The sequence below is a fragment of the Pan troglodytes genome, chromosome 22, assembly GCF_028858775.2.
Source record: "Pan troglodytes isolate AG18354 chromosome 22, NHGRI_mPanTro3-v2.0_pri, whole genome shotgun sequence".
Classification (NCBI taxonomy): domain Eukaryota; kingdom Metazoa; phylum Chordata; class Mammalia; order Primates; family Hominidae; genus Pan; species Pan troglodytes.
In genome coordinates, this window is record NC_072420.2 from 10,660,366 (window position 1) to 10,680,417 (window position 20,052).

At 35.1% G+C, this 20,052-nt stretch overlaps 2 long non-coding RNA genes across 3 annotated transcripts in view; one reads left to right on the forward strand and one right to left on the reverse strand.

Annotated features, from left to right (window-relative positions):
* The window catches only part of LOC134809263 (uncharacterized), a 46,030-nt gene that overhangs the window by 4,367 nt on the left and 21,611 nt on the right, over window positions 1-20,052 (forward strand). Inside the window, exon 2 of the long non-coding RNA XR_010154570.1 lies at window positions 18,569-18,616. This is a non-coding gene — a long non-coding RNA (uncharacterized LOC134809263). The remainder of the gene's footprint in view (window positions 1-18,568; window positions 18,617-20,052) is intronic.
* The window catches only part of LOC134809264 (uncharacterized), a 48,437-nt gene continuing 33,321 nt past the window's right edge, over window positions 4,937-20,052 (reverse strand). The window contains exons 2-4 of one of the 2 annotated variants that reach the window (XR_010154572.1): window positions 14,386-14,476; window positions 12,618-12,778; window positions 4,937-5,035 (exon numbers count right to left, since the gene is read on the reverse strand). This is a non-coding gene — a long non-coding RNA (uncharacterized LOC134809264). Of the gene's footprint in view, window positions 5,036-12,617; window positions 12,782-14,385; window positions 14,477-20,052 lie in introns of both variants that reach the window. The other variant, XR_010154571.1, reaches the window with a different exon arrangement.

Consider the following 20,052-nt stretch of genomic DNA (forward strand, 5'->3'; position numbering starts at 1 on the left):
AGTGATTAAATTTCTAAGAATTGAGCAATAGTTTAATGTTATAAATTTAGTTTTCATGAATATTTCTCTCTCCACATTTCTTCTTCTCAACTTGCTCATATCCCTTCAAATGACAAAATACTTAGAAGTATTTGAGTCAAGTTAGATATATTTTTGAAGATATTATTTGCTTATTTATCTATGAGAGGTCAACAAAAACTTCCATGAATATTAGGAAAGCAAATGTCGGTAGCTCCATTCACTTCAATATTGAATTCACCTATATCTGAAATTTAAATGTCAGTGATAAGACTGACAGAAAGTGACAATTTCTTTAGGTAACACAGCACTAAGTGGCAATACTTTAATATTGTCACTATTACATTTTTCAGATATACAATATATACTTTACCAAGAATCCTAGTCTATTATGTTCTAAGGATGAGCTGCCTTTATACAAATTCACAATAAATAGCTGTGTAAATAAGAGTTACCATTTTTATTTTATAGCATAAAATGTATTTCAAATAGTTGTACAAATCAGATATGTTATAAAAGAAACATCTTTCCTATTATTGAATTACCCAAAGTTGCTTACCTAACATAGAATCTTGTGGAGGAAAATAGGCCAGTGAAATTCAGTGATTATTCATTATGATCAAGGTGATTAGTACAGAAATCTCCATGACTATTCTGTGCAGTGTCTTTTCTTTAACAATATTTTATAATCATTCTTATTTTTACTTTCTGTAGACAAATCCTTTCTTGTTTTGCCTCCTTTTAGGTACTTTTGAGATTATAAAAGTATATAGTAAAAACAAATGCACACACAAAACTATTCGGTTGGTATACTTAATTTTGTCAGAATAGATTTAGTCCAGGTATATTCCAGTGGTTTCTTACTGAGAGTCCATCCTAGTCCCCTGATTATTACTTCAGTGTTCAATGATGGTTTTTCCTTCATGTTAACAGGAAATAGTTTTGGTTTCTGCTAAAAATGGCAGTTGCCACCAGTATGTGTGAGTTTTATTTCTTAGAAAATAACTATATTTTATATTTGGTGAATATCTTAGTTTTGCATTTAATTTGCTAAGTAGAATCAATGCAATCACTATCATATTCTATAGTTTTTCCTAACAGATTGATAGAGTAAAATGTATGGTTTTTCTAATTTTTAGCATGTGTGTCCAATAAAATGACTTTATATAATTTTTTTCTTGTTGGTTCATTTTTTTTTCCAGTCAAAGTTTCTTCTTTAGTTTCTCATATAATTGATTCAAAACTCCTAAGTGATGATCACAGTAACCTTAGGTATTTCTTAATTCTCCATAATAAATATAGCATCTGAGTCTAATTTATTCTGGGAGATTTATTAACTTTTAAGATAGCATGTGTCACTTACATAATCTAACAATGCATTTTGCATACTAAAATGATGAAACATTCTTAATGAATTTAAATAGCTACTTTATCAGAAACAGGAGTCATAGGTTGAATTTTTATGTGAGTAGTAGAGCTAAGAATATTTGTAAAACAGCTCTCCATGATGGGCTCCAACAGGATGAAGTAAGACCACCTATCAAGGAAATAAGATCAATCCCAAAATGAACTGTACATGAAATTCTGCTCTAAGATCTTTTTGCTTTTTAACATGATTTCAGAAAAGGCTAATTTTTGTAATGGACTACAATACTTGTTTTGCTACATAAGCTTTCAGGATTTTTTTTCTTTTATTTTTATTTTAAAATTAATTTTTGAGCAGCATTCTTGACTGCAAGAAAGCTTCTGTCAGTTTCCCAAATTACTCAAATAACATGTATTTTACACTGAAAATCATGAGTTCCTTAACTCAAAGCTTTTCCTTGTTGTTTTTGTAACTATTTACCATACAATTACTTGTAAATGAAATGTATAACATAAATATGCACTAACATAAAGGGAAATGTTTAAATATTTTTTAAACTTCTCAAAAAAGATAAAATTCTCGGTTTTTAAGAACATTGTATCTTTCATTTTATCCTTCTTTCTCCTCCAAATATATTAATAACTATCCTTCTATTTGTTACATTCTTTTACTTAAAGGGACTAAAGTATAAATCAGGTAATTAATACACAAAACTTTATTCTGTCCCTTGCTTGTAGCACTACTTCATTCCAGTTTCCTCAGAGTTTATTATATAAATCAGACAGATTTGTAAATAAGTATTTTACAGTCTACATTTATTTAATTATGAAAATGGAAACATAGAATAAAATGTGGACAGATAATAAGCTTTACTTGTGTGTTTCTCCATCTTTTCAAGTTGATCAGGTATATGGATGGCATTTTAAATAATGTGTTAAATTTAGAGAATACATTAAATAGAAAAGAAAATCGTGGGAAATAGGAAAGCCTTTCCATTACGGGTTTAGATATAAAATGTTCTATTCAGTTACAAACTAAACCTAAAATGAGAGGTTTCTTTTGTTTAACTGAAAGAGCTAGAGAGTAATTAAAGGTAATTTGCATGTTAATATTCTTAAAAGGTTCGCTTTTCTGTTCTAAGAATACCAGGGAACAATTGAATAGATAAAAAGCAAACTATAAATTGCCAAATAGATCTTTTGTATAATAATACATCTCCCAAGACAAAAGATAGTTCAGACCCATAAAAAATAAGGGAAGTGTATTTGCCTGACTGGTCTTGCATCTTGCCTGACCACAATGAATTTGCATCAGATTTTAAACTCACAGAGTTATAAAATATCTTAATGTGTTAAGAGGGAATCAAAAGTGAATGTGATTAACTTGAAGGAACTAATTGGCAGACTTTAACATTAGGCTAGTTTTAATAAATATTTAATAAATATTAATAAATTTAATAAACTAATAAATAAACTATTTAATAAATAAAGGAACTAGTTGGCAGACTTTAACATTAGGCTAGTTTTAATAAATATTTAATAAATATTAATAAATTTAATAAACTATTTAATAAATAAAACTGAAAGCAGAAAAATACTTTTCTTAAATAATTATTAGTGCCAGATTGATACTGTTAATATTATTGATTCAATCTGGGAAGTCCTCCCTCTTGCCCTTTCTCTACCCAGATCTTGCATTCTTTTGCAAAATAAGAACAATACAAACTCATTATTATTTTTTTTATTTTTATTTTTATTTATTTTATTTTATTTTATTTTATTTTGGAGACAGAGTCTCGCTCTATCGCCCAGGCTGGAGTGTAGTGGCGCGATCTTGGCTCACTGCAACCTCCGCCTCCCGGGTTCACGCCATTCTCCTGCCTCAGTCTCCCGAGCAGCTGGGACTGCAGGCTCCCGCCACCATGCCCGGCTAATTTCTTGTATTTTGTTTAGTAGAGACGGGGTTTCACCGTGTTAGCCAGGATGGTCTTGATCCTCTGACCTCGTGATCCGCCCGCCTCGGCCTCCCAAAGTGCTGGGATTACACGTTTGAGCCACTGCGCCCGGCCACAAACTCATTAAGTCACTTATTTATTACTCTATTCCTCAATGAACTCTTTTGTAGACTTCTAACCCATCTATAACCAATGCAGTGGTACTCCTCCCTCTCATATTTAATTTCTCAGCTCAAGTAAGACTTCCTCAGAGGTTTAATCTAATTAATCTTCATCTAATTAAAATAGAAACCCTTACCCATTTATTCTGTCCAAAGCAACGTTTCCTCTCCCCTCCCCTTCCCCTCCCCTTCCCTTCCCCTTCTCTTCCCCTTCTCTTCCCCTTCCCTTCCCCTTCCCTTCCCGTTCCCTTCCCCTTCTCTTCCCCTTCTCTTCCCCTTCTCTTCCCCTTCTCTTCCCCTTCTCTTCCCCTTCCCTTCCCCTTCTCTTCCCCTTCTCTTCCCCTTCTCTTCCCCTTCTCCTCCCCTTCTCCTCCCCTTCCCTTCCCCTTCCCTTCCACTTCCTTCCCTTCCCCTTCCCTTCCCCTTCCCTTCCACTTCCTTCCCTTCCCCTTCTCTTCCCCTTCCCTTCCCCTTCCCTTCCCCTTCCCTTCCACTTCCTTTCCTTCCCCTTCTTTCCCCTTGCCTTCCTTCCTGCCTTCTTTCTTTTCCTTCTTTCTGTCTTTTCTAATACAAGGCTTGACCACTGGGGTAAAATTGTCAAAATGTAAAAAGGAGATAATTAAAAAATAAATAGTACCTAAGTAGTATGCTAAAATATACATGGGGCAAGATCATCTTTGCATTTTATCCTTGGGTGCATTCTGGACCACCTTAATCTTTTTTTTTTTTCCTAAGACAGAGTCTCTCTCTGTCATGCAGGCTGGAATGCAGTGGCACCATGATGACTCACTACAGCCTCCACCTCCCAGGCTCAAGTGATTAATCTTAAATAGTGCAATTATTCTATTTAATCACAAATGTCAGCATCTCTTTTCTTTAGTTTTGGCACATGATTTTCACCTTTTATCCTCTCTCTCTCTCTCTCTCCATGCTTCATTATATTAGTTCCCTAGGCTATCACAACAAATTGACACAAACTAAATGACTTCAACAACAGCAATGTATTCTAAAACAGTTCTAGAGGCTAGAAGTCCTAAATACAGTGGGGCCACACTCGCTCTGAGGTCCCTAGAGAGAATCCATTCTGTAGATCTTCCAGCTTCTGGGGGCTGTCAGCATTCCTTTACTCATGCCAGCATTCCTTTTCCCCAGCTTCTGGGGGCTGCACCACTCCAATCTCTGCTCCCTGGTCACATTGCCTCCTCTTCTGTGTGTCAAGTCTCCCTCTGACTCACTCTTAAAAAAACATTTGTCAGGCCAGGCACAGTGGCTCATGCCTGTAATCCCAGCAATTTGGGAGGCCGAGGAGGGCGAATAACTTGAGGTCAGGAGTTTGAGACCAGCCTGGCTAACATGGTGAAACCCTTCCTCTAATAAAAGTACAAAAATTATCTGGGCATGATGGCAGGCGCTTGTAATGCCACTCCTCAGGAGGCTGAAGCAGGAGAATTGCTTGAACCCGGGAGGCAGAGGTTGCAGTGAGCAGAGATCGCACCACTGCACTCCTCCAGCCTGGGCGAAAGAACAAGACTCCATCTCAAAAAAAAAAAAAGAAGAAGAACATTTGTCATTGAATTAAAGACCCGTGAGTATATTTCAGAATAAGCCCCTTCCCTTAAAGTCCTTAACTTAATCACAAGCATTGCCATATAAGGTAATATTCACTGTTTAATGTGTCATTATATTCAAAGATTCCAAGGATTAACGCGTCACATATCTTTTAGAAAAAACTATTCGGCCTACTAAACTCGATGAGTCTTCATCTACTAAGACTCAGGCCAAGTCAGATAAAAAGCTTTATAATATTCCACACCTCTCTCTACACGTGTTAAAAACAAGGAGAAAGAGTTTCTCTTAAAATTTTAAGTTCATTAAAAATAGAACAAAAGCAGAAACAATTGAGGTTTTTGTGGTTGTTGCTGTTTGTGTCTTTATTTTTAAAGATTCTACTTTGTACCATATACACATGGTAAATTATTCATTATCATATCTGCTCCTTTTTTTTCATTTGAAGTAATCATATTCCATGGAAAATATTTAAATTCCCAGGCATTGTTAGTTGTAGAGCTCATAAAATGTTCAATGCTTCAGTGAGTTGCAAATTGAAAACAAATAAATTCTTGGAGAAAAACTTGACAGTATTCTACACACTTTGCTCTTGATTGATGTCATGTGGTGATTCCAATAAATGACTTTTTTCAAACAACTTAAACTATAACTGATTTAAGTAAATGGGGGTGCAATGGTTCTTTCTTATAGATCTCATCTGCTGAGATGCTATACACAGAATTTCAATCATCTTACCCTATGATTTTTCAAAGGTATATAAGAATGAATAATAATATTATTATTATTATTCTAAAAATAAAAATAATTATAATATTCATTATTCTAAAAATAAATTTTTGTTTATTATTAATAAAATAACATTATAAGGATACATTTATTTATTACAATCATGAAAATATTTAGAATGTACCATTTTCTAGGTAGTAAACTAGTGCTTCACATATTTTTGTTCATTTAATCTTTATTTTTATAAGTCAACAACTATAGACATTATTTTATATTATTTATACTTTATAAAATATAATAAAGACATTTTAAAATATATATCAAATATATAATAAAGTATTACATTATAAAATACCATATTTTATAAAGTAGATGACTATCAATATAGTCATTATATAGATGAGTAAACTGAGGCATATTGTTTCTGTAAAAACCTCCAGAGCGCACATAAAATAAATGCTGCAGACAATGAGCCAAAACATCATACTAAAGATTTTGCTTCCAGAAGCTGCACTCTTAACTACTAGGCTCTAATGCCTTTTTTTATATAAATGATATCATATTGTTCTCTTTTGATCTGGCTTCTATTAATTAGCATATTTATTGAGATTAATCTATTTTATAGTATGGATGAAAGTTTCATTTCTTTTATTGCTTGTAGTATTTCAAAATATGGATATATCAAAGCTTGCTTATTCATTTATCTGTTAATGAATATTTGATTGTTACATGCTCTTCACTATTAGCCCCTCTCTCCCATAAAAAAGTGCTGTGAATGTTTTGGTACAAGTTTTTTATGTACATATACTTTCATTTCCCTACAAATTGATTGGCAGTCATATGATAGGTGCATACGTCAAAATATTTTAAAAACTGACAAGCCTTTTTCCAGAGTCATTGTACTAATTTCCATTACCATTAGCAGTGCATGTATGTTGGTTTTCCTCTATAGTTTTGCCAACACTTGGCATGGCCAGCCTTTTTAACTTTGGCCATTCTTTTTTCTTTCTTTCTTTTTTTTTTTTGAGATGAAGTTTCACTCTTGTTGCTCAGGCTGGAGTGCAATGGCACAATCTCGGCTCACTGCAATCTACACCTCCCGGGTTCAAACAGTTCTCCTGCCTCAGCCTCCCAAGTAGCTGGGATATAGGCGCGCATCACCATGCCCAGCTAATTTTTGTATTTTTAGTAGAGCTGGGGTTTCACCATGTTGGTCAGGCTGGTCTCGATCTCTTGACCTCAGGTGATCCACCCACCTTGACCTCCCAGAGTGCTGCGATTACAGGTGTGAGCCACTGCGCCTGGCCTCTTTTTTTCTTTTTTGAGATAGGTTCTTGCTCTGTCACGCAGGCTGGAGTGCATTGGCACAACCATAGTTCACTGCAGGCTCCACCTCCTGGGCTCAAGTGATTCTCCCACCTCAGCTTCCGAGTAGCTGGTACTACAGGCATGTGCCACCATGCCTAGCTACATAGAGACACCATGCCATGTCTTTTTCTTTTTTGTAGAGACAGGATCTCACTATGTTGCCCAGGCTGCTCTCTAACTCCTGGGGTCAAGAAACCCTGCTGCCTTGACCTTCCAAAGTGCTGGGATTACAGGCTTGAGCAACTGTACCCAACCCATTTTTGACAGACACAGATCAATTCCCTAATGACTAATGATATTGAGGATCTTTCCATGTGTTTACTTTCTATCTACATATGTTCTTTAGAGAAGAAGTATTCATTTAAGTCATTTGCCTACTTTTATTAGAGTTGCTAGATTTATTATCAAGTTTTGAGAGTTCTTATATTTTCTGGACACAACTTTTTTGCCAGACATATATTTTGCAAATATTGTTCTCAGTAGTGTCTTATATTTCTATTTGTTTTACAGTGTTTCCTGAGGAACATATGTTTTACATTTTGATGAACTGGAGTTGTCAATTTCTACTTTGATGAAACATGGTGTTTGTGTCATGTCTAAGTAGTATTGAGGTCAAAGACTTTTCTATATTTTCTCCTATACGTAATTTTTCTTCCTTTTGTTTCACTTTGTTTTTACATTTTACATTTAGGCATATGATCTGTACTAAATTAATTTTTGTATCATGAGTTACGTGTTAAAGTTCTACTTTTTGCATATGAGTATCTAATTGTTCCAGCAGAATTTGTTGAAGGGCTATCTTTTATTTACTGAATTACCTTTGTATCTTTGGAGAACACCAATTTACCAAAATTCTGTACATATATTTCTGAATTTTCTATTATCTTCCAATGACATTTCTGTCTATCTTTATGCCAATATCACACTATTTTCATTACTGTAGCCTTATAAGCTTTGGTATTAGATTGTGCTAATCCTTCAAAAATATTCTTATTTTTAAGAATTATTTTGGCTATTTTAGACTCTTTGCATTTCTACTGAAGTTTTAAAATTAGTGTGTAAATTCCTATAAACAATGCCTAATAATATTTTAATTGGGATTGTATTGAATCTATATTTAGGGATAATCACATTTTACCATGTGAATTTTCTAACCCATATTCATATTACATCTTTCCATTTATTTAAGTCTTCTTTAACTTTCTGCAGTGTTTTGAGTTTTAGTGTACCAGACTCACATCATTTGATAGATTAATTCCTAATTCTTCTACATTTTTCATGATATTATTAATAGTACTTTTATTTTAATTTTTTATTGTTCATTGCTGGTATATGGAAATATTAGTTTAATATGTTGCTTTTTTTCTTTTTTATGTTGCTAACTCACTTATTATAGCCAGCAGTGTTTTTGTAGATTTCAGTGGACTTTCTACATAGACATGCCATCTATAAATAAAACCAATCTACATTTTCCTTTCCCATCTGTAATTCTTTTGCTTATGTTTTTTGTGTATTTTACTTGGTAGAACGTCTAGTGGAATGTTAAAACAAAGTGCTAAGAGTTAATGGACTCATCTTGTTCCTGAAATAGGGGGAAATAAACTGATTTTTCTTCATTAAGTATGATGCCAGCTATTGTTTTTACATAGATATCTTTTATTAGGATATTCTTGAATTTCTTCTAGACGGTAATAACTTAGATCTTGTTTTATTGATCCAATCTGCTTTTAAATTGGTATATTTAGACCATTTATATGTAATGTGGTTATGTGTGCAAATATATATTTTTTTCTTTTTTCTTTTTTTTTTTTTTTGAGACAGAGTCTGGCTCTGTTGCCCAGGCTGGAGTGCAATGCGATGATCTTGGCTCACTGCAACTTCTGCCTCCTGGGTTCAAGCCATTCTCCTGCCTCAGCCTTCTGAGTAGCTGGCATTACAGGTGCCCACCACCATGCCTGGCTAATTTTTTGTATTTTTAGTAGAGACAGGTTTCACTATGTTGGCCAGGCTGGTCTCGAACTCCTGACTTCATGATCTGCCCACCTCAGTCTCCCAAAGTGCTGGGATTATAGGCGTGAGCCACCGCACCTGGATATTTTTAGCTTTAAACCTATTATTTTGCTTTTGCTTTCTATCTTTCCTGAAGGAATTCAGAACCAGATACCCCAAAACGTGCCACTTTGGCATATTGATTTTTTTGAGTTAAAGACACTTGAAAAATAGCAGATGCAAGAAAAGCACTCTGATTTTCCTTTAAAGCACTCTGATTTTCCTTTTTCTTAAAAGTAGGAGGTAAAATTTCTACATGAAAGTTGCCCTCTTTATACAAGAAGGAAAGTAACAGTCTCATCACCCAGGATGAGAAGTTGAGGCAAGGGAAACCTGTACAAACAGACTTTGTTAAACCAACCCTTATCCTGTTAATCACCTCTTCACCCAATTAACTACACTAGTTCCAGCTCCTTTGTCTTGTCATATTTCACAATTTACTACTCTGTGTCTACTTCAGAACATAAGTGATTATGTCATGGAGTCTTCCTTCCTTAAAGAATCTCTCATGCCACATAATACATGTATTAAATAAACTTGTATGCATTTTCCTGTTGATCTGTCTTATATCAATTTAATTCTCAGGCTTAGCAGAGGAAAAAAAAACTAAGAAGATGGTAATAAAATTTTGCTTCCCCTACCATCCCATCTGTTTTTTGCTTATTTTCCCTCTTGTTTGCCTTCTTTTCTATGAATTAAATATATTTTACGGTTTCATCTTATCTCCTTTTTTACTTGAGAATTAAAACTCTCTGTATTGTTAATTTTAATGGTCGCTTTTGAGTTTGTAGTATACATGTTTAACTCATCACATTCTACCTTCAAATTATAATATACTACTTTACATACAGTATCATGAATAACAACATTTTCTTTATTTTATCCTAACTGTTGTTCTGTTATTGTCATGTAATTTATTTTTATATATGTTGTAAACTCATTATAAATTGTTATTATTCTTGTTTAAATTAGAGGTTAATAATGTTGTTTTCTTCTCTCTCTCTCTTTTTTTTTTTTTTTTGAGACAGAGTCTAGCTTTGTACCAGGCTGCAGTGCAGTAGTGCCATCTCAGCTCACTGCAACCTCTGCCTCCCGGGTTCAAGCGATTGTCCTGCCTCAGCCTCCCGAGTAGCTGGGATTACAGGCACATGCCACCACACCCAGCTAATGTTTGTATTTTTAGTAGACACGGGGTTTCATCATGTTGCCCAGGATGGTCTCAATTTCCTGACCTCGTGATCCGCACATCTCGGCCTCCCAAAATGCTGGGATTACAGGCATGAGCCACCAGAACTGGACATGCTTTCCTTAAAAGCTAAATATTTTAGGCTTGTGTGCCATTAGGCTCTGTTACAACTACTTAATTCTGCTTTTGTAATTCTATAGCACCCATTGATAATACACAAACAAATGAGCATGAATGTGTCTCACTAAAAATTTGTTCACATAAACAGGCAGTCCACCCATGAAGCTATAGCTTGCTGACCCCTTGTTTAAACAATCAATTGAATTCAAACAGAAATAAAAGGATCTTATATATTTAACCATGTTGATACCATTTCCAGTACTTTTCATTCTTCTATGTAGATCCAAATTTCCTTTTGATATTATTTTACTTCTGCCTGAAACATTTTCTTTAACATTTTTTATAGTGTTGTTTTAATGGTGATGATTTCTTTCAGGTTCTAAGTGCCAGAACAAAATCTTTATTTCACCTACATCTTGAAAGATGGTTTCTCTGAGTCTACAATTTCCAGCTGACAATGTTTATCTTCCAGTACTTTAAAGATGTTGCTTCATTATCTTCTAATTTTCTTTGTTTCCAATAAATTGTTTGCTGGCATTTTTTGTTCCTCTGTGCAAACCGTGTTTTTGTCATTGGCTGCTTTGAGAATTTTTCTTTATCACTAGTTTTAAGCAATTTTATTTTAGTGTATTTTGTGCACAAGACAAGGATGCCCTCTCTCACCACTCCTGTTCAACATAGTATTGGAAGTCCTTGCCAAAACAGTTAGGCAAGAGAAAGAAATAAAGGTACCCAAATAGGAAGAAAGGACGTCAAACTATCCCTGTCTGTAGATTACATGATCCTATATGTAGAAAACTTTATAGGCCCAAAAGCTTAAGGCCCGAAAGCTCCTTAAGATGAAAAACACCTTTGGCAGAGTCTCAGGATACAAAAAGAACATACAAAAATTACTCGCATTCCCATACACCAACAAGAGTCAAGCGGAGAGCCAAATCAGGAATGCAATCTGATTCACAATTGCTGCAAAAAGAATCAAATACCTAGGAATACAGCTAACTAGTGAGGTGAAAGATCTCTGTAAGAACTAAAAACACCAAAGATATCAGAGAGGATGAAACAAATGAAAAAACATTCTATGCTCATGGATAGGAAGAATCAATATCATTAAAATGGCCATATTGTCCTTATTTTCAAGTATGCTATTGCACTCTATGACTGATCCAAACTCCTGCCAGATATAATTCTAAAAATCTGTTTGTTAATTTTATTATTTTATTTTTGGAATTTCTTCAGACATTGATGGTCTTGTCCCAGTTATTAACAACATCTACATGTTTAAGAATAAATTTTCTTTTCTATCTACTTCTTATTCCATTGAAAATTACCTTTCTATCCTCCTACTCTGGAAGTCTTTATGATTGTGTCCTAATCATTAGTATCCCATTGCTTCTTCAAGAGATGTCTATCAGTAGAATTTCTCCATTAATATAAGTTCATACTTCTATAAAAACTTTAAATCTCAAGTCTACAGTATTTCTAGTTCTAAAAAATATTTAAATTAGTTCTTTAATTATTTCCATCTTTATGTTTACTTTCCTTTTTTTTCTAGCATTTTAAACAACTTTACGTCAACAATTCTTTATCTTCACTTTACCTCCCTTTACCTTTCTTCATTTTATCCTAGCCATTGGATTCAGAGAAAATTATTCAACTTTTAAACTTCAAACTTGCTAGATCTATATTTAACTATGTCTATTGTTCTCTTCAGAACATCTGTTGAGTTTTTAATCCAAGAGCTATTATCAGTATTTTCTAAAATGCAACCTCTTCTTGCATGTCTCTGAAGATATGAATTACACTTACTGTAATTACATTTGTTTCTTGTCTTAATTCTGATTCTCTGAAATTACTTATTCTGTTTGATAAGTTTTGTATCCTCTTTCTTGTTTTTCTTAGAAGTTGGGTGACAATATTTTACATGGGTAGTTTTTCTGTTAATCATAGCTTATCTCCAATGATTAGGAAAATAACAACTATGAAGTAGGACAAAGTAACCTGGTTTCTCGTGTTTCAGCATTGCTGCTCCCTGTTCCTTCCTGGTTTTGTTAATTACCTGAGACTCTGCCCTGTTGATGTTAGTCAGATTCTAAGACTCACCTTGCCAAGCAAGCACTGCTTTGTTATTCCAAAGTGAAGTTCATTCTTACTTTGTCTGGAAAGCAGTCTCCACATCTTTTACCTCATTATTTCCCTCCTTTCATATTATGTTTCTTCCTTTACCAATTTTAATGGAGCTTCCCCTTTTTCGTCTCTAAGATCTCCTCAAAAACAAAACAAAAAAACATTATCAGCATTAACATATACAACAGAGAGCTTCATTGATGTGGTTTGGCTGTGTCCCCACCCAAATCTCATCTTGAATTCCCATACCTTGTGGGAGGAACCTGGTGGGAGGTAATTGAATCATGGAGGTAGGCTTTTCCTGTGCTGTTTTCCTGATAGTGAGTAAGTCTCATGAGGTCTGATGGTTATTATAAGGGGGAGTTTTCCTGCACAAGCTCTCTTTGCCTGCTGCCATTCATGTAAGATATGACTTGCTCCTCTTTGCCTTCCACCATGATTGTGAGGCTTCCCCAGCTACATGAAACTGTAAGTCCAATTAAACCTTTTTTCTTTTGTCAATTGCCCAGTCTTGGGTATGTCTCTATCAGCAGCATTAAAACAGACTAATACAGTAAACTGGTATCAGTAGAGTGGGATGCTGCTGAAAAGATACCTGAAAATGCGGAAGCAATTTTGGAACTGCGTAACAGGCAGGGGTTGGAACAGTTTGAAGGGCTCAGCAGAAGACAGGAAAATGCAGGAAAGTTTGGAACTTCCTAGAGACGTTTTGAATGGCTTTGACCAAAACGCTGATAATGATGTGAACAATGAGATCCAGGCTGATGTGGTCTCAGATGGAGTTGAGGAACTTGTTAGAAACTAGAGCAAAGTTGACTCTTGTTATGTTTTAGCAAAGAGACTGGCAGCATTTTGCCCATGCCCTAAAGATTAGTGAAACTTAGAACTTGGCAGATGAATTAGGGTATCTGACAGAAGAAATTTCTAAACAGCAAAGCATTGAAGAAGTGACTTGGGTGCTTTTAAAGGCATTCAGTTTACAAGGCAAGCAGAGCATAAAAGTTCAGAAAATTTGCAGCCTGACAATGTGATAGAAGAGAAAAACCCATTTTCTGAGGAGAAATTTAAGCTGGCTGCATAAATTTGCATAAGTAACAAGGAACTGAATGTCAATCCCCAAGACAATGGTGAAAATGTCTCCTGGGCATGTTAGAAGTCTTCACAGCAGCCCTTCCCATCACAGTCTCAGAGGCCTAGAATAAAATGGTTTTGCTGGGCCCAGGGTCCCCATGCTGTGTGCAGTGTAGGGTGTTGGTGCCCTGCATCCCAGCCACTCCAGCTGTGACTAAAAGGGACCAAAGTACAGCTTGAGCTGTTGCTTCATAGGGTGGAAGCCCCAAGCCTTGGCAGCTTCTCGTGGTGTTGAGCCTGTGGATGCACAGAAATCAAGAATTGAGGTTTGGGAACTTCTGCTTAGATTTCAGAAGATATATGGAAACACCTGGATGCCCATGCAAAAGTTTGCTGCAGAGATGGGGCCCTCATTGACAACCTCTGCTAGGGCAGTGAGGAATTGAAATGTTGGGTGGGAGCCCCCACACAGAGTCCCTACTGGGGCACCGCCTGGTGGACCTGTGGGAAGAGGGCCACCATCCTCCAGACCTCAGAATGTTAGATCCACCAACAACACCATGTGCCTGGGAAAGCCACAGACACTCAACACCAGCCCACAAAAGCAGCCAGAAGGCAGGCTGTATCCCGCAAAGCCACAGGGGCAGAGCTGCCCAATACCATGGGAACCCACCTCTTGCATCTGCAGGATCAGGATGTGAGACATGGAGTCAAAGGAGATCATTTTGGAGCTTTAAGATTTGGCTGCCCCTCTGGATTTCGGACTTGCATGGGGTCAAGAAATGAAAAGCATAAAAATTGAACAGTGAAAAGAAAAAATATTTTTATTCACAGAACATATATATGTATATTGTATATGAAGAAAATCCTAATACATTTATTTAAAAAGTTGTGAATAATAAGAATCAAATTCAATAATGGTGCAGAATGTGTAGAATGCAAGGTCAATACACAAAATACAATATGTAAAATTAATGGAATTTCTAAATACTAGAAATAAACAATTGAGAACACATTTAAAAGTAAAATTTTAATGGTATAAAAATAGTTAAGAATAATTTAAGTGAAACCTTTAAAAATCTTTCACACTAAAACTTTTTAAAATTTCTTGTAGAGAAACATTACAGAAGACCTAAATAAATGTAAAGATCTACCATGTTCATAGATTTGAAGATGCAACATTGTTTGATGTGAATTATCTGGAAGTTAATCTTTAGAATCAATGCAGTAGGGGCTGGGTGTGGTTGCTCATGCCTGTAATCCCAGCACTTTGGGAGGCCAAGGTGGGCAGATCACAAGGTCAGGAGATCAAGACTATACTGGCTAACATGATAAAACCCTGTCTCTACTAAAAAAAAATACAAAAAAATTAGCCAGGCATGGTGGCACGGGCCTGTAGTCCCAGCTACTCAGGAAGCTGAGGCAGGATAATTGCTTGAATCTGGGAGGCTGAGGTTGCAGTGAGCCGAGATTGTGCCACTGCACTCCAACCTGGGTGACAAGGTGAGATTCTGTCTCAAAAAAAAAAAAAAAAAAGCATCAATGCAATCTATAGTTTGTAATTTATTGACTACAATGAATTCTATATCTATTTACTACAACTCTGTAGTAAATTGTGGCAAACATTTTGAGAGAAATTCACAAGCTGTTTCCAAAATTTGTTTGGAAAATTCATAGGACCTAGAATTTTGAGAAAAAAATAGAGCCAATTTTCAGACATCTAAGAAAGCTGCAGTATCAAAGCATCGTAACACAAAAATAATAAAGATAAAGAAGGGTTCAAAATTAGACCTCCACCTATGCAGTAAATTAAATGTTTATAAGGGCATGTAGATAATTCAGTGGGGAAAGTAAGTCTTTAACAAAGGCTTTTGAAATAAATGCATTCTCATATTAAAAAAATACATGCATCAGTCCTTTGTATACACAAAACTAATCCAATATTTTTAATGTAGGCATAAAAATGAAAAAGCAAAATTCAGAAAGCTTTTAAAAGAAAAAAATTAAACAATATCTGTGAGCTATTATAATAGGAAAAATATTTCTGAACAGAGAAAGCACTATCATAAGAGTAAAAATTGATAAATTGTAGATATTAATTAAAAATGTATCCTAATAAAACTGCAAAATGTAAGAAAATATAATTTTAAGCCATAGACTGTGATAAATTATTCCATATATGTATGAGAAAAAAACTGCGTGTTCAAAACGCACAGAGTACTCCTGAGATCCACTAAATAGTTATAAGAATCTTGAACAGGTATTTCACAAAACAAGAGATACAAGTGACTTATAGGAATGTGAAAAGATGCTCCATATTATTAGATAAGGGGAAATGCAACCAAAATGCATTGAAACTGGAAAGACTACCATTTAAAATGATAATACTAATATTGGCAAATATGTGGGGAAACTAGAAGTCGTGTCTATTTCTTGTGAGAGTGTAAAATAGAACAACCGGCTGGGTGCGGTGGCTCATGCCTGTAATCACAGCACTTTGGGGGGCCGAGGCGGGCGGATCACGGGGTCATGAGATCGAGACTATCCTGGCTAACATGGTGAAACCCCGTCTCTAATAAAAATACAAAAAAAAAAAAAAATTAGCCGGGTGTGGTGGCGGGCGCCTGTAGTCCCAACTAATCAGGAAGCTGAGGCAGGAGAATGGCGTGAACCTGAGAAGTGGAGCTTGCGGTGAGCCCAGATCACGCCAGTGCACTCCAGCCCGGGCGACAGCGCGAGACTGTGTCTCAAAAAAAAAAAAAAAAAAAAAAAAAAAAAGCGGAACAACCGCTTTGAAAAATAATTCGCTTCTCAATAAGGCCAACATATATCTACCCTATAGCACAGCAATTTCAATTCTAGAAATTTATCCAACACAAATAAAAGCATATATTTACACAAAAACCTGTTTGAGAATGCACCTAAGTCCTTTATTTGTAAAAGCTAATTCTGAAAGCAATCTGAATATTCACTAACAGACTAATGAATAAGCAAACTCTGACAAATACATAGGCAACACAGAAATATGAGGAAAAATAAACAAATGATACACACAAATATTTGGCTAAATCTCAAATATTTATTTATGCTAAAGAAAATAAACCAGATACGCACTCACACACACATCCTGTAGGAATTCTAATTATTGGAATTTGAAGATGAACAAAATTAATCAATCATGATAGAAATTATAAGGGTTTAATCCGAGTTATTTGGGATGCTGAAGCCGGAGAATCGCTTGAACCCGGGAGGCGGAGGTTGCAGTGACCTCACATTGTACCACTGCACTCTAGCCTGGGTAACAGAGTAAGACTACGTCTTAAAACAAACAAACCAAAGAAATTATACAGGTTTGCCTCTGAAGAAGAGAAGAGAAGTTTGAATAAGCACAATAGTATTTTCTAGATTTAGTGTAATTAGGTAAATATATCAATTAATAAGAAGTACGAAACCACATTTTTGACACGTTTATTATATTTAAAATATAGCACAATAAAATAAGGTTAGGAAATGATTGCATATTACTCTCTGAGAGGAAGAATGTTATCTGTTGGTAGAATTAATAAAGTTACTCATTTCTTATAAGAAGTAAAGATATATTGGCCGGGTGCGGTGGCTCGCGCCTATAATCCCAGCACTTTGGGAGGCTGAGGCAGGCGGATCACAATGTCAGGAGATTGAGACCATCCTGGCTAACACGGTGAAACCCTATCGCTACTAAAAATACAAAAAATAAGACGGGCGTGGTGGCGGGCAACTGTAGTCCCAGCTATTCAGGAGGCTGAGGTAGGAGGACAGCGTGAACTTGGGAGGCAGAGCTTGCAGTGAGCCGAGATCATGTCACTGCACTCCAACCTGGGCTGCAGAGTGAGACTCTGTCTCAAAAAAAAAGAAAAAAGAAGAAAGATATATCTATTAACCTGTATAGGTATATATAAGCTAAAAACAACCATTCAACTTTTGTGGGCATAGTAGTCTGTGTCAGGCATTTTTGTATAAATCATAAACATTTAATTCTCATTCAAATAATAAATATATTATCTCATGGTTATAAAGGTATAATAAGTACAATTTTAAAAAATAGACAAACTTTTCTGAATATTTCCAGTACAGTGGTATATCATTTTTTTCTGATAGAATAAATAGAAAAATACTCAAACTCTGGGTAATATTTTGCAGAAAATGAATTAGTTACACTTATTGAAGTTGAATTATTCTAGTTCCTCAATTTTATATTCCAGAAAAATATATGCTGACTATATTTTTAATGCTTTTTTTTAATTAGAGAAGTTTGTTTATTGATATGTACATCGCTTTTACTAATTCAGTTTTGAGCAAGGTGTGACTCTTTATTCAATTTTCCAAAGAGTTCCAAACCAAAACTTGTGGATTTCCAGTTGATCTGTATATCACCTTGCCACCTCTGGCTTTTTTCTCTCTAATACAGGTATAAGAATAACATTTAACAATAAATGATTTGCGAAGCCAGTTGAAAAATGTTCATGCTGTATTAATCAACTTGATAAAATGCATTAAATTTATGAATTTCTACAGGTTTGTTAGTGCCTGGAATTTATAGGTAGAGACACCCATAAAAAAGTCTTATAAGCTATATAACTTAGTGAAAAATCAATAAGGCATACTAATGTTTGCATAGGATGACAACCTGGTCATATTAATTTTTCTGAGAAAATAATCTCAAATGAAAAATCACTTCCCTAAAGCATTATTTGTTTTTATATCAGATTTATTTCAGTTCAACCAACATTTATTGCATGCTCTAAGTATTAGATATTGTGATTGGTCCTGGGAATGCTAAGATAAAAATTTCTCCTTTTCTAACCTTGAATTCACAGAGAGGTAGAAGCAAGAGAAGCATAAACATATAATTTCAATGCAATATGGTAAGTAAAATGATAGTGGTACTTTTTCTGAATTTTCAGATATCAATTATTTATTTATAAACAGTTCTTTAGAGGGTGATTTATTTTCTCTATAGACGTCAACAAGATACACTTGCCTTGTATGGCAAAAATAAATTAATTTTAGCTTTGTGCAGATACATCCTATTGAGTTACAAAGTGATGCTATCAAACACCACTGACAACAACAAATGCAGGATTTATGGCTCTCTTTGTCTCTGTTTCTCTCTCCTTCTCTCTCTCTCTCTCTGTGTATATATATATACATATATGTATATTATACATATATAGTTTAGGATACATGTGTATTTATATATAATTTTATTTTTTAGAACAAAATTAAAAATAAAGTGTCTTTAAATGAAAGTCTGTGTTTGTAACACAATCTTATGACATCAGCATTAAAAAGGCTATTCAGAACACTTCCTCAAATTGAAACTACTACCAATACTGAGTTAAATATTTTAGGACTACTTCATTATCTAGGAAATTTGAGAAGCAAATTAACTCTTTGCTCAGAGTATTGTGATACCATATCTTTTCTTGTAAAATAAGATATTGTTTAATTATAAAATATTGTCAAATTTCTGAAAAAGTGTTTATATAAGTGTTAGGGATATGTTAGCCCTGGGAGCCATGTGTTACTTATCATTGTACAGATCTTCTTGCTGACACAACTGGGTATGGTAGACGGCCTGATAGGATTAACTGCAAGTAAAGCAGAAATTATTAAAAACAATATTGAGGCCAGGCAAGGTGGCTCATGCCTGTAATTCCAGCACTTTGGGAGGTCGAGGCAGGTGGATCACAAGGTCAGGCATTCAAGACTAGCCTGACCAAGATGGTGAAACCCCGTCTTTACTAAAAATACAAAATTAGGTGGGCCTGGTGGTGGGTTCCTGTAATCCCAGGCTGAGGAAGATAATTGCTTGAACCCAGAAGGTGGAGGTGGAGGTTGCAGTGAGTCGAGATCACACCACTGCACTCTAGCCTACGTGACAGAGTAAGACAACGTCTCAAAAACAAAAACAAAAACAAAACAAACAAACAAACAAACAAAAATTAAATTAACTGGATGTTAAATGTGGTTTCTTTACATTTACCAGAATTTCTGCCAAGGTCCTAATGGCCCCAAATAATAGGTGCTACATTATCAAGCAGATATATCAAGAGATTGTGATAATGTTAATGAAACCCCTTTGCTCATCACTCATTTCCAAAATTTATATTTTCAAAGGGAATTTTGTACAGAGTTCCTAAAAAAAGGGATCATGATGCCAGTGTACTGCCTCACTGATTGCTAAATGAAGAGGACTATACTGAAGCATTCAAAGAACGTGATGTGCCTCTGGGGCAACTGAAGGATTGCTATCTGACTTATGCATTTAAAACCTTCGAAGTGGAAGTTTGTCTGGAAT